Source organism: Peromyscus leucopus, chromosome 16_21 (assembly GCF_004664715.2).
Source record: "Peromyscus leucopus breed LL Stock chromosome 16_21, UCI_PerLeu_2.1, whole genome shotgun sequence".
Lineage (NCBI taxonomy): Eukaryota > Metazoa > Chordata > Mammalia > Rodentia > Cricetidae > Peromyscus > Peromyscus leucopus.
In genome coordinates, this window is record NC_051084.1 from 43,560,705 (window position 1) to 43,574,214 (window position 13,510).

Consider the following 13,510-nt stretch of genomic DNA (forward strand, 5'->3'; position numbering starts at 1 on the left):
ATCTAATGATGCAAGATCAAAAGTACAATTCTTTGCTATTCAATTCATTGAAATTCTGTTCAATCATATAGCTTGTGTGAAGCTTTCCAATGAGCACACATTCATTTCTATCAGCACAATCATACTTACTTCTGCAATCAATAAATATTTATTCAATAATCTTGATACTGAACTGATCACATTAGCCAATTTTCACAGGAAATTTGTATATGCTGCAGAATTGACTCCACATATGGGTCTGTGGGTTCTGAGAGGTGAAACATATGACCTGATGATTTGTATGAGTTTTCAGACTCGAGTTAAATCAGACTTTCCCATTTCAAACATAGTGCCTTTGCCAGTCACAGGAAGGTGTTCTACAACAACAAGGAAAGCAATATTTTAGGACCAAGTAGCCAGTCAGGCTTTTATAAACTAAACCATCAACCTTCTAACCACTCCTTGATCAGATGGCAATGAATACATAGAAAATGAAAAGTGTGTGTGGCGGGGTGTGTGTGTGTGTGTGTGTGTGTGTGTGTGTGTGTGTGTGTGTGTGTGTGTAATCAGACACATATAACAAAATTGGTATCTTATATTGGAACGCAGATTTGCATCCAGAGCTGAAGCATCAACAATAAACAGTCACTACTCACATTACATGGAACACTCCTTGAGAAAAGCTGGATTTTATGTTTCCTTTGTTAAGAATATAAAGAAGTAAATTTTAGCAAGAGGAAGTAGATAGAAGCACTTTCAGGTTGGCAAGGAAAGAAAAGAGGGGAAAATGGTATACAAACAATGGCTCTGCTAATTTTACTTAAAAAAAATACCTCACATGATAATCCAATTTCTATTTTAAGTAAAGTCATAAAGAGGTTACAAGTATTTTTAACAACTCTCAAATTTTTCATGTCAACTGCTTTTAAGCTAATTTCATGATGCACAAATATTCAGAGACACAAAATAATGTGGAGGATGTAGTCATGATGAGGTGCAGCTGAGGATGAGGAGAAAGGCACAGCAAGTAAGCAGGTCCTCTGGGAAAGTGGGGATGGATTGCTGCTCATGTGCAGGGACCAAATCAAAAGCATGCCCTATTACACAGGGTGATGAACCTGCTCAGCACATCTCCTCTCTGGGCAGGTGAAACTAAACTTGTTTAAATGAAATAATCCAAATTTCTGTCAGAGGGAAATTCACCAGAAAAAAAAAGGGGGGCACTCCACGCCAAGTTCAGTTCTCCACTGAGAATGTGCTGTGGATTGTCAGTCTGACCAGATAAACGATCCTGGTGTGGATCCAAATGCCGCATAATAAGAAATGCTACATTTTAGGAGAGGACATTCTTTGCAAAATTGTGATAAGAGTTGAGGGCAGCCCTGTGGGATATAATAATGGGATCCTACAAAGGCCAGAGAAGGGGAATGGAAAATATTCACTGACAAATTAATGTATACTCGAAGGTTAAGAATGTCACATCCCAATAACTCCACTCAGAGTGGATAAAGGTTAACATGGATAAATAAGAAGGTACAGAAAGTAATCAGGGCATGAGAGAGGAGTATGTGGAATACAAAACACTGCATATACAGTAACAGGGGAGATTAGAGAAAAAATTCAAGTGTAAAAATACATACACCGAAAGCAAAGGTGAAAAATGAAGGGAGATTGAAGAAAGTTTAGGTAAATATCAGAACACTTTTGAAAGAACTAAGGGACAAGAGGTCAGAAAGGAGACAGCAGAATGTTGAAAGATGGAGATAGGTAATTTATTGACCAAATGGAACAATCTTAAGAATTAAATGTATTCTTCCATTTATTTTTCATGAAAGAGGAAAAAGGACGAGTTGGACCCAAAAGGATTTAGCCACCCCATAATGAAATGCTATAGACCAAGCATACTGGTGATTGAGGAGTGAGGGAATGTGAAAGTGAGAAGTTTCTCAACTGTGATTTCTTTTACTGAAATAAAAGGCTATTATTGGAGCTGCAGAGATGGCTCAGTGGTTAAGAGCACTTGCTGCTCGTTCAGAAGACCCAGGTTCCATGCCCAGCATCAATATGGCAGCTTTAAAAACCACCTGTAATTTCAGTTTAAGGGGAAATGAGTACCTCCACTAGCCTTATAAGTACCAGGAATGTAGATGGTGTACACACACACACACACACACACACACACACACACACACAGGCAAACATTTACTCTTACACATACATATAAATGAACCAGTCAATCAGTAGGTATTAGTGAGAGCATAGAAATCTGTTTTGAGAAGCTCACTTCCTATTATCTTTTTTCTAATGGACTTCATATATAGCCACACTAGCCTTGAACCAATGATCTTCCTGCTTGAACTTCCCCAGGACTGTGATTACTTAAGCATCACCATGCCCCAACCAATCCTTTGATAATTTTTAGTTTATGTTTCTTATGTTTGAATTGAGGTACCTTGTTTATTAAATAGATAGATAGATAGATAGATAGATTAGATGATAGATAGATAAATAGACACACATGTGGGGTACTTACATATATATTTTTGCATATGTATTAGACATACACATCACTTCATATGAGATATATATATATACACATACACATTGGTATATATATGTATATATATACAAATATGCATGCATATATTTCCCTAAAATATGCACACATATAGGCAGATACTAATACATATGTGTGTATATATATGCATATATATACATATATATGTATATATATTCACAGAGGAAAACAATCTCTATGTGGAATTTAAAGTACATGACTTTAATTATCTTGGACTCTCCACTTGACCAAAACATACTCTGAAATTTGACAGTTTAGTAAATTTTAGGGATGTGTCCATCAAAATCCCTTACCTCAAAGCTCATGGAAACCCATGGAAGAGGAGGCATAAAGAACATAAGAGCAGGAGGAGATGGAGGACACCGGGAAGAAAAGGCTCTCTAGATCTACTGAGAAAGATATTAACTCACAGAGACTGAAGAGGCAAGCACAGGACCTATACAGGTCTGCACCAGGTCCTCTGTGTATACATTATAGCTTTTCACTTAGTATTTTTATGGCACTCCTGAGTATGTGAACACAGGGGTCTTTGATTGTTGTGTCTGCTCTTGGGGCATTTTTCCTTCTGTTGGGTTGCCTGGTCTAGCCCTAAAGTGATGGTTTTGTTTATCTTATTATATTTTATTTTGCCTTGTTTGGTTCTTATCTCCAAGAAGCCTATTCTTCTCTGATGAGAGATAGAAAAGGAGTGGAACTGGAAGACAGGGGGAGGGAGGTGTAACTGAAGAAAGCAGAGGGAGGGGAAGGGGAAATAATAGTCAGGATATATTATATGAGAAAAGTGTCCGTTTTAAGTAAAATGAAAAAAATTAAAAGGAAAACAAAGAACTTCTAGTCATCTCTCACTGAAATGCTCTGGCTATCTTATTTTGCATATATATATATATATATATATATATATTTATCAAATAATGAGTTGTATATTTTTTTGAGGCATACATGTTAGTTATCCACTTCACTTGTGTTTGGTCATACCTAACCTAACTAATCCTTTGAACACTTTAATGTAAATTTAAGTGGTGAGCTACTCAAATAAGCAATTTCTGTAATTGTTACCTGTGGCACAAGGTACAAGGCAAGGCTCTTCTCTGTTCCATGGCACCTGCTGCTCTTCCTCCATCTCTCTTAACCCTCATGGTTCACTGTGCTGTCATACTGTTATGAAATCCTCCCTGATGGATGGCATGTATACCCAAAAGTCCTAATTCTCTTTATCCCATAACCATCACCATCACTAATCCTTAGAATCTTGTCATACATTTAAAGCACATCTTTTCTCTGTTCAATTAGCCTAGAAGGTATTGGGGGAAAGACTGTGTGTCTGCCATAATTCCAATGTTCTCACTTGTGCTTCACTGAGACTAAAGCCAATAGAGGATTGCTGTGTCAATGCATAAACATAGTCTGAAAGTTAATTAAACTGAATTGTATGCTTTTGTTTTATTATGCTCATATGTTTATGTTTAGAAAACGCCCATGGATTGTCATCATTGCTCTCCTGTTCAAGGTCCCTAATTAGTGCCAAGTTGAAGGGTGTTGTTGAGACTCAAGGGCAAAGACATTATTGACTTATTGGGTGAGAAATGGCTCTTTTATTGTATCTAATGAAAGTATTAAAGCCTTGTAAGTGTGTGGGACCTAGCCTCATTTGAGTTTTTTTTAGTATTTATAGTGTCATAATGTCATCAAAGAGACTTGGAAAGGCCTTGAACCTCAAAGAACACAAAGCCCCAAGGTAGGTCCCTTCAACTCAGGTTGTTTGGATGCTAAGAACAGCTTTTTAGATTAAAAGAACCTTAGTTATTTTTAATAAGGTTTCTTCATATTCTTTCATAGACTCATAGGACACATCCAAACATATAGTTTGATTTTTACATTTAGATAAATAGCTTGAAACTTGTGAAACAAAACAAAGCAGAAAAAAACATTAAACATTCATTAGCAGATGACTAAAGAGAGGGAGATATTTATTTGCAACCATAAATATTATAAAAAAATGTGCTCCTAAATGTTCATATCTGTCTTGTACTCTATATAAGTAGTGAGAATAAACAGGAGCATTAGTCTCAATTGATCTGTACATAGTTCTAGAACTATAGAAGACAGGAGACTCCCTACTATCAGAGGTTAGTGAGTTCTGTAGCAACTCCTGACTTCTCTCTGTAGCCTGGGAAAGTCCACACGAATCTGGAGTAGGAGAGGGATGAGAGCAACCAGGAAAGAATTGAAGTATCTAGAACTTGCAAATAAGCCCCCATGGAACAAATGGACGAGAAAGTAAGACTGACAAACTTGATGGCAGATTGAACATGTACAGAACATTAAGACTCCATGGAACAAAGCATGTGAGGATTTATGGACATCATTCTTCTTGAATTAAGAAAGACTTGTTGACATGGTATGCAATAACAAGGACTTATCCACAGGGCCAATGACTAAACTGTGAAACATGGTCCAGAAGAATGAAAGAAGAAAATTTTTATGGGAAAGAAAATAAACAGAAAACATGGCTTTCACCAGCCTGCTTTAAGTTCACAGTGGGTCAGTGAAATATCAGTGCAGAGGGATGATCTAGGACTTTGAAACATTAATGGATGTACTCTTTCTATTGAATGACAATTTAATATTCAAAAGAAAAATGGAAAGGAAACAGCTCATTTCTTCTAGTACCATTTCATTTTTAAGATGATTTCTTTAACCATTGCTGGGGCCAACAGGAAACAGAAAAGATTCCCATAAATTGGCTTACTACATTATGTTGACTGTCTCACCACTTAGTGTTCCATTCTAAAATAAATCCTCTTAATATGCCACTTATACACCAAACAGCACAGGCATCAGATTGAAATAAGTCTAGACTGAGCTTTATAGCCAAATCCTGTTGCCCTTTGCCCTGCCTCACTGATGCATCAATGGGAGGAAGGATGTCCAGTAAATGTTCTGACTTAGGAACTGAGAGAACAGAAAGAAGTGAGTCAGTGCACACACACCAACTCTTGACAGCCAGGAGATAAGAGTTAATAAACAGATTTGTGTTGACTCGTCCTCTTTAGGCTAATCCTTGGACAAATGGTATAAAACTGTGAGATTAAATGATAAATAACTCTTACTTGTGTTCAAAATTAGAATCAAAATTTCAAACTCTGGAATATCCATGACGACAACAGAACTAGTCTGGGATTATTTTTATTCTTGTATGGGAGTTTGACTGTGCATGTTAATTTTTGTTTTATTTGCATTTTTAATATTTATCTGTATTCACAAATTAAGGGATTAAAAAAAGAAGAAAGAGAAGAGAAGGAAAAGAAGGAGAAGGAGGAGGACAAGAAGAAGGAGGAGGAGAAGAAGAAGAAGTTATCATTTATCAAGATAATTTTCTTCTTGTGTACCATACCATAAGGCAGGTGTTCATATGAATATATAAATAAACATATTGGCTTGAGGTCCACAGCTTGGAGTAAGCCAGACATTCTCGATTTGGGGCCTGGCAGTTAAGTGCTTGGAAGTTCTTGCTGCTGTTCTCACAAGAATAAATGCCTAACAAAGTGAAAACAAGCTCTTCTTAGGTCCACCAGAGAATTAAGAGTTCAGAAGAAGTTCTGGAGGCTGAAAGACTGCTGGCTGAGGTGGTTCACATCTCAGTGGCAGCAGAAAGCAAACCAGCCAGAGGCTGGTGAGGACACTTGCGGGAAACTGACTAGCTGATGCTGAGCACAGACTGTCCTGGGAGGTAAAAATACAGAGCAAGGCCCCAGCATGTGTTCCTGAAGAAATCCTCTCCCATTGTGAAGACTGAGGGGAAATCTACTACAGGGGAGAGAAAGCACCCAACATCATCAGAACTTTCACCCCTGATCATAGACCTCCCCTTGGGGAGAAAATACTTTACCAAAAGCAAAACAATGTGGATTTCCCAAAGTTGGTGCCAGACACTCTCGGCCCAATTTGGTCCCATCTTCCTTTTGATCTGGGAGAAAAAAAAAAAATCCCCCAGCTGCATCGTGTGTGATCCCTAGAGACAGAGGCACTAGAAAACTAATTACAGGATCAAAGAACACTCCAAAACCCCCATGCCACAATCTAACTGTAGAACTCCCTTAGAAACCACAGGAAAATAATCTGGAAAAACTACCAGACTGGACCTCATTTGAGGAGTCACTAGGAAACACCAAAGACAACAGAGAGGGTGAAAATAAACACATTAGAGGATGCCTCAGCCTCTTACATTACATCTGCAACATGCCCAGAAGAGCCTAAATCCTAGCCAGATAAACATGAAACCCGACAATAACAGCCCATTTGTTCTATTTCCTTATATACCAAACTATTAGACTTTATAACAATGTTATAAAGCTTGATAAAAGGCAAAAACCCCAGCTGAAGAGACAAGTCTCCAGGCGCTAATGGAACAGGAGGACAGTATGCAGGAATGGGTGGGTGACGCAGCACAGAGGGGGAACTCTGGGGAAAGTCACTTACTTTCCAGTAATATTTTCCTGAGGCTTTCCAGGAGGTGAAGAATCATACACCCTGCCAAGTCATCCCCACTGAAGAGCCAACTACAGCCTTTGCTGATGGGTTAGAGTCATGGGCCTGTGCAGACATGGTGTCTATGGTGGCAAGAGTCACCCTGAACCAAGACAGTCCTTCATCAAGAATCAGGACACAAGCAAGAGGGGGAAACTCAGCCCTTCCTTCCCATTTGCAGATCCAGCAGGAGGTGTAGTGAGCTTGTTAACACATCCTGTGCTTGTCTGGGCAGGGGAGATGAGCTGCTGTACTGACAAGCTTGAGCAAAGGAGCAACAGAGTGATGCTGTTTTATGGTCCCTGCAACTCCAGAGCTGACCTCTAATAATGGCAACGAAGCCTGAGCTATTTCCAAGGTAGTCTAATCAAGAGTTATTGGGACATACAGCCAGTAGAAGGAGAAGGGCAAGACAAGAGACAGAGTTTTATCTCTACATAGCCATGGGAGCCCCTAATATCTCCATGAAGAACTGACACATTTCCTAGATATCTGGCAGAGATTTCTGAATCTAAGAGAGAATCAGAGAGAAAGAAAAAACAGAAGCTAGGTCCGTGGATTGCATACACAATTGTTTCTGCCTTTCATCCCATCCTCCCTATCTCATGGGGAATAGCATTCCTTGAAGAGATAATATAACTTTCCAAATGATGGATCAAAAAGTTCAGTTGTAAATATTGTAGGAATAAATCATTATAATATTTCATAGGAGATATAATTCTGTTTTTCATACTTATGGATTAGGTGACTTAAATTGAAGGGTCCAGTACCACACCCAAGGTCCCACAGCCAGTGAAGCTTGAATGTGGATACTGGACACTGTCTCATATTCTTTGGGATGTATCTCATTGCATTCACATGGAAAAGAAATTTATAACATTCATTGACCTCATACCAGTTGAAATCAAGTATTCTTTGTATATAACTTTACATGGAGTCCCATGGTCAATGTCTCTTGGTGCCTTGAGACTTTATATCATAGATCAATAGTTGCATTGTTTCGAAGGCCATTTTCTTCAAGCAGAAATACAATCCACACTATAATATTTCTACTTGGATTTTTTCTGAGTAGTATTGTCAATGACTTTCTAATAGCCTGTATTTTAACTTTAATTGTATTCAGGGAATTGCTGTGGGATGTTCTTTCTGTACGCTGTGAATATGTGTTGCTACCATTGTTTAATAAAGAAGCTGCTTTGGCCTATGGCAAGACAAGTTATAGCCAGGTGGAAAATCCAAGCAAAGAGGCAAGGAGAAGAAATTCAGAGTCAGGGCAGACACCAGCCTGTTACCCAAGGAGCAGTGTGCCAGCAGACTGGTAACACCATGGTCATGTGTCAAAATATAGATTAATAGAAATGGGTTAATTTCAGATGAAAGAGATAGCTAGCAATAAGCCTGTCTGAACAGAAATGATGGCAGCAGTATATGATGTGCTAGGATGTTTTAGGGGCATTGAAGGGGAATCAAGACATGTGCATAGTGGAAAAAAGCATCAGAGATGGAGAGAGAAGACACTTGAATTTGGCTTGAGGACAGAGACATTTGTCAGAATCCCTAGTAAACCTATAGTTGATCAAAGTCAAAGATAGGATTGACAGGTTTGAGTGGAAACTTGAGTCATTGGGTGCCATTTGTTGTTGGAGTTTTCTACAGTCTCTCTCAGGCCCACAGCCACTCAGACCCAAATAAACACACAGAAACTTATATTACTTATAAAACTGTATGATTGTGATGGTTTCTTGCTATCTAGTTATTATATCTTAAATTAACCCATTTCTATAAATCTATACCTTGCTATGTGGCTCATGGCTTACTGGTATCTTTACATCTTACTTCTCATGGCAGCAGTGGCTAGCAGCATCTCCTGACTCAGCCTTCCACTTCCCAGAATTCTCCTCTCTCCTTATTCCACCTACACTATACTTCCTGCTTGGCTACTCGCCAATCAGCATTTTATTTTTTAATCAATCAGAGCAACACATTTATAGCATACAGAAAAACATCCCCAATACTTGAGGACAGAGACATTTGTCAGAATCTCTAGTAAACCTATAGTTTATCAAAGCCAAAGATAGTATTGACACAAAAGTCAAGGGCAGAAGACAGACATGACACTGCATGCCTCTAATCTCAGCATTTGAGAGGCTGAGTCAGGAGGATTATAAATTCATGTGCCCAATACAGTAACACTGTCTCCCCCCAAAACACAAGTCAGGGTTCCTCCATTTTTCTGTTATGGATATAGGGAGTCAGCTTTGTGCACTATTACCACTAAATACATACATGCATGCATACATACATGCATATATGCATTAAAATTCAACCTTTTAAATTTTCCTGTCTACTAACATTTAAATTGTTCATAAATTAAAATCTGAATATTTTAGGGGATATTCTTTTATTTATGGGTTCATATGTGTGTGTTCACATGTGTGTGCATATGGAAGAGAGTGGTTGAAGTTAGCTTTATTCTTCTATTGCTCTTTACTAGGGTAGAGTCTTTCTATCGAGCTAGTGACCAAGGGTTCCCCTAATCCAGCTAGTCAGCTTGTCCTACACGGCCCCTGTCTCCAGTTCCCAAACTCTGGGAGTACAGGTGGGCCACTGTTGTGCAGCAGTTTCCTCTAAAATTAAAACCTTCCTCTTAAAGTTAAACTTAAGACAGGATATATTCTGGGTGGTGAAACAACAGGATGTTCTAAGGGGAGCTGAAATACTCCAGGAAAGCTCCTTAAGGCAGACAGTAAACAACTCGAAATAGCTTCAGGAAGTCCCTGAAATTAACCAGATTCACTAGCCCTCCCTACCCAAGAGTATATAAACAGTGAAGATGGCCAAGAGTTGTTCACAGACAAGCCAAGTTGCAAAGAAGACTCTCAGACATGCCCAAAAGCCTGGGAGAAGCCAAGACCAGCCAAGCTGCCAAGAAGCAACAAAAACCAGTTGAGCTGCCTAGAAGAAGATCAGATCAATGGAGCCTCTGAAAGGACACTCTCCAACCTGTTGAGCTGACTGCAGCCTGTGCAGTGTGCTCCAGGTTCCCAGTCTCTGTCACCCTTGCTGGGGTGAGCTGTGGTGATGCAGCTGTCATATTGAGTCATTTTTGCTCCTGTTAGTAACCCCTCACCAATATTCTTGTAAGCAACCACAATAAAACTCATTGGTTCACCAAGTTGGATGTTGGCAGTATCTGTACTTCGGTGTGTCATTTCTTCCTTGTCTTGAGCACATAGACATGTGTTTATTGCCTCTCCCTAGAAAAAAATCTACCTCACAACAATCACCATGACCTATTGGCTTTTAGGTGGGTGCTAGGGATCTAAACTCTTGTCTTCATGCTTATGTGGCAAGCATTTTATCCACCGAGCCATCTGCCAGCCAATACTGTGGGTTTTAAAGAGAACACTGCATCATTAGAACAGTGTTGAATATATTTCTTTCTTTCTTTTTTCTTTGGCACATCACAATATTTGTCAATGAAAATTCTCAAGACAGGACTAACACAGCACTGGCCAATGCCTCAAAAACAATGCTGGGTGAAATAAGAATAGAACAGAACTCTGCTTTATTTTTAAAGAGAGCCTGCCTCAACCCACCCCCGCCATCAACTGAATGAAAGTGATCAGCATATGCTGGGGAAAAAATGCATATGGTTTTCAATTCCCACCGATGTCACTTCTGAAGCACTTGGCACACGACTTGTGAGACCAGGAGGCTGTTATTTGGTTCTCCCCATTCTGGAAATTACAGGGAGAAAATCACAGGCTGGTATCAGGTGTCCAAATCTTCATCTCAAAGGGCGAATCATAAAACTATTACAAAAAAAAAATGCATCCTGCTGCAGTGACAGCTGTCATCCCAAATCTACCCAGTGCAAAGCTGTGGTGACAGTCATTAATGTCTTAAATGTGAGATTAGGCTGTGGTGTTTAATGGCATAGATGGGAAACTTTTTTAAAAAGTTATTAGAAGTAAAAAAATCACCCTGTTGATAATGGAGAAAAACAGCTCAGGGATATGAGGTCATTTAAATAATTATACAACATTTTGCATATTGATAGTATTGAGTGGCTCTTGTGTGTCTTGACAAGTTATGAGTAGGCAGTGTTTAAACTGAAGGGACACTGACTTTGGTATTATTCCTTTGAAATTGGCAGATTAGTCCTTACTTGCTGTTTTATAAAATGTGCAAAAAAAGCACTATGACAAATAAGACACTTAGAAATGAAATGCATGAGAACATATTTTAGATGAAAGAGAGCTGAAGCTCACAGTGAAAATAAATTTTGAACTTCTATTTCCATAGTCAATTGGTTGAAGAGGGGCTAGAACTTATTTATATATTCAGTCTTTTCTTGGTAATGACTCAAATATTGTTTGGGTAAATGTGCCATGATCTTAATATTTTTGTCCATAAGTTTCACTATTATGATTTCTGCTATTAAAGCAGAAAACTAAAATTTGAGGGTATGCATCCTCATTTGGGAAAGCCAGAGGTCAGAAACTGCAAAACTAAATCTCCAAATGGATTCTCATAAAAGTTAATCAAACAAAAATGAAACAGCAGGTAGGAGAAGCTTGCTCTTGTATCAAAGTGAATGACATTAGAATGCCATAGAATCAAACAAAACAAAACAAAAAAGTTGAAGCAGAATAGAATGGAGTAAAAGGCCAGCAAAATATCACAAAAGAAAACATAAAATAACATTGGCTTTCCTCATCCAACAGCTTCCCCAAAATGCTTTCTTGTTCTCCCAATGATTGGAGACATTATTCACAACTCAAGGGGCCATTGGCTGCTATGATCTAAATGTTTGCCCCCCCAAAATTCCTATGTCGAAATCTAAACCTCAGAGGTAATGGTATTAGATAGAAGGACCACTGAAAGGCAATTAGGTCTCAGAGATAAAGCCTTCATGAACAGTATCGGCACCTTTATAAAAGAGGCCCCAGAGAGCACTCTTTCTCTGTATTAATCACCTTTGCCTCACCACACAGAAATACCTGAGGCAATTAACTTATAAAGGGAAGAGATTTATTTAGCTCACAGTTGGGAGATTCAGTTTTAAAATTAGGCAGCAGCAGTAGTGGTTAGAGCTCTGATGAGGAGAGCAGATAGCAATGGAAGGAAATGTGATGGAGACAGCTTTCCTATCTGCAGCCAAGAAGCAGAGAAGGGGTTGAGAAGAATCCCTCAGTCTGTTTCAGGGTGTTCCTCCAGAGACCAAAGCACCTGGCTGTTGTGGGATAATCCTTTTGTTCACTGTGAAGATGTGTCTCTGCTTTACCTCATCTACCTCAGTCATTTTCTGATTGGTTTAATAAAGAGCTGAATGGCCAATAGCTAGGCAGGAAAGGATAGGCAGGACTTCTGGGCAGCGATAGTAACTTTGGGAAGGAATCTGAGAGGTGGGGGATTCGCCAGGCACACATGGGATGTACAGTACTGAGGAGAGGTAATGAGTCACTAACAAAACATAGATTAATATAAATGGGTTAATTTAAGTTTTAAGAGCTAGTTGGGAACAAGCCTATGTTAAGACCAAGCTTAAATAAGAAGTCCCCATGTCATTATTTGGGAACTGGCGGTCCAAAGAAAGACTTGTTACACCTGGCATAGTGTACCAGCCCCTAAAGGTGATTGCACTCCACCAGTGTACTACAACTCAACTTCATATTCAACACTCAAATGATAGTACACCCAACCATCAATTGAGGACACAGTTAGAAGCTGGCCATATAAAATCCCAACCATGGATCCTCACAAGGCAAATCAAATCTACCCTTCTTCTGAAGTTCCTAGCTATTATAATTGTGAGAAAAAATTCCTTTTGGTGGTAAGCTACCAGATCATAATAGCCAGATTAAGATGTGCCATTAGCATTTTGAGATAGTTACCTTTCCTAACCAATATGAAGAAGCCATGTAGAAAGCACTGGAATGTGTGGGGCTAAGGACTGACACTCATCTCCTTGGTAATGCTGTTAATCTACCAGGTTCTAGAAACTAGGAGAACTGGCTAAAATCAGTACCTTAACATGGGAAAGGAGAGGAGATTTGGGGACCTGGATAAACAGGATCCCTGACATGAGCAGACCTCAGTCCTTTATCATTTCTCCCTTCTAACAACCTACTGCTCACTCCACTTCTAGTTGGCTCTCCTGAGATGATGAGTTGTCAGTGGAAAAAGAAAATGTGGAACGTCTTCTGTTATCTCTCCTGTGATCTCTGAATTAGGTCATTTTGGATGAGCCATATGTGGGATCTGATTGCATGGGCTTTGTAAAAGCAACTTGCTCTAGCAAACCTGCCTGTTCTGTGTGAGTCTGAAGAATAATTGGCTAATGAGAGAATGATTACTTTGCTCAGACATGATTACTGAAAAAATGTTTCATCCATATGTTGCTAAATAATAGAAAATTCT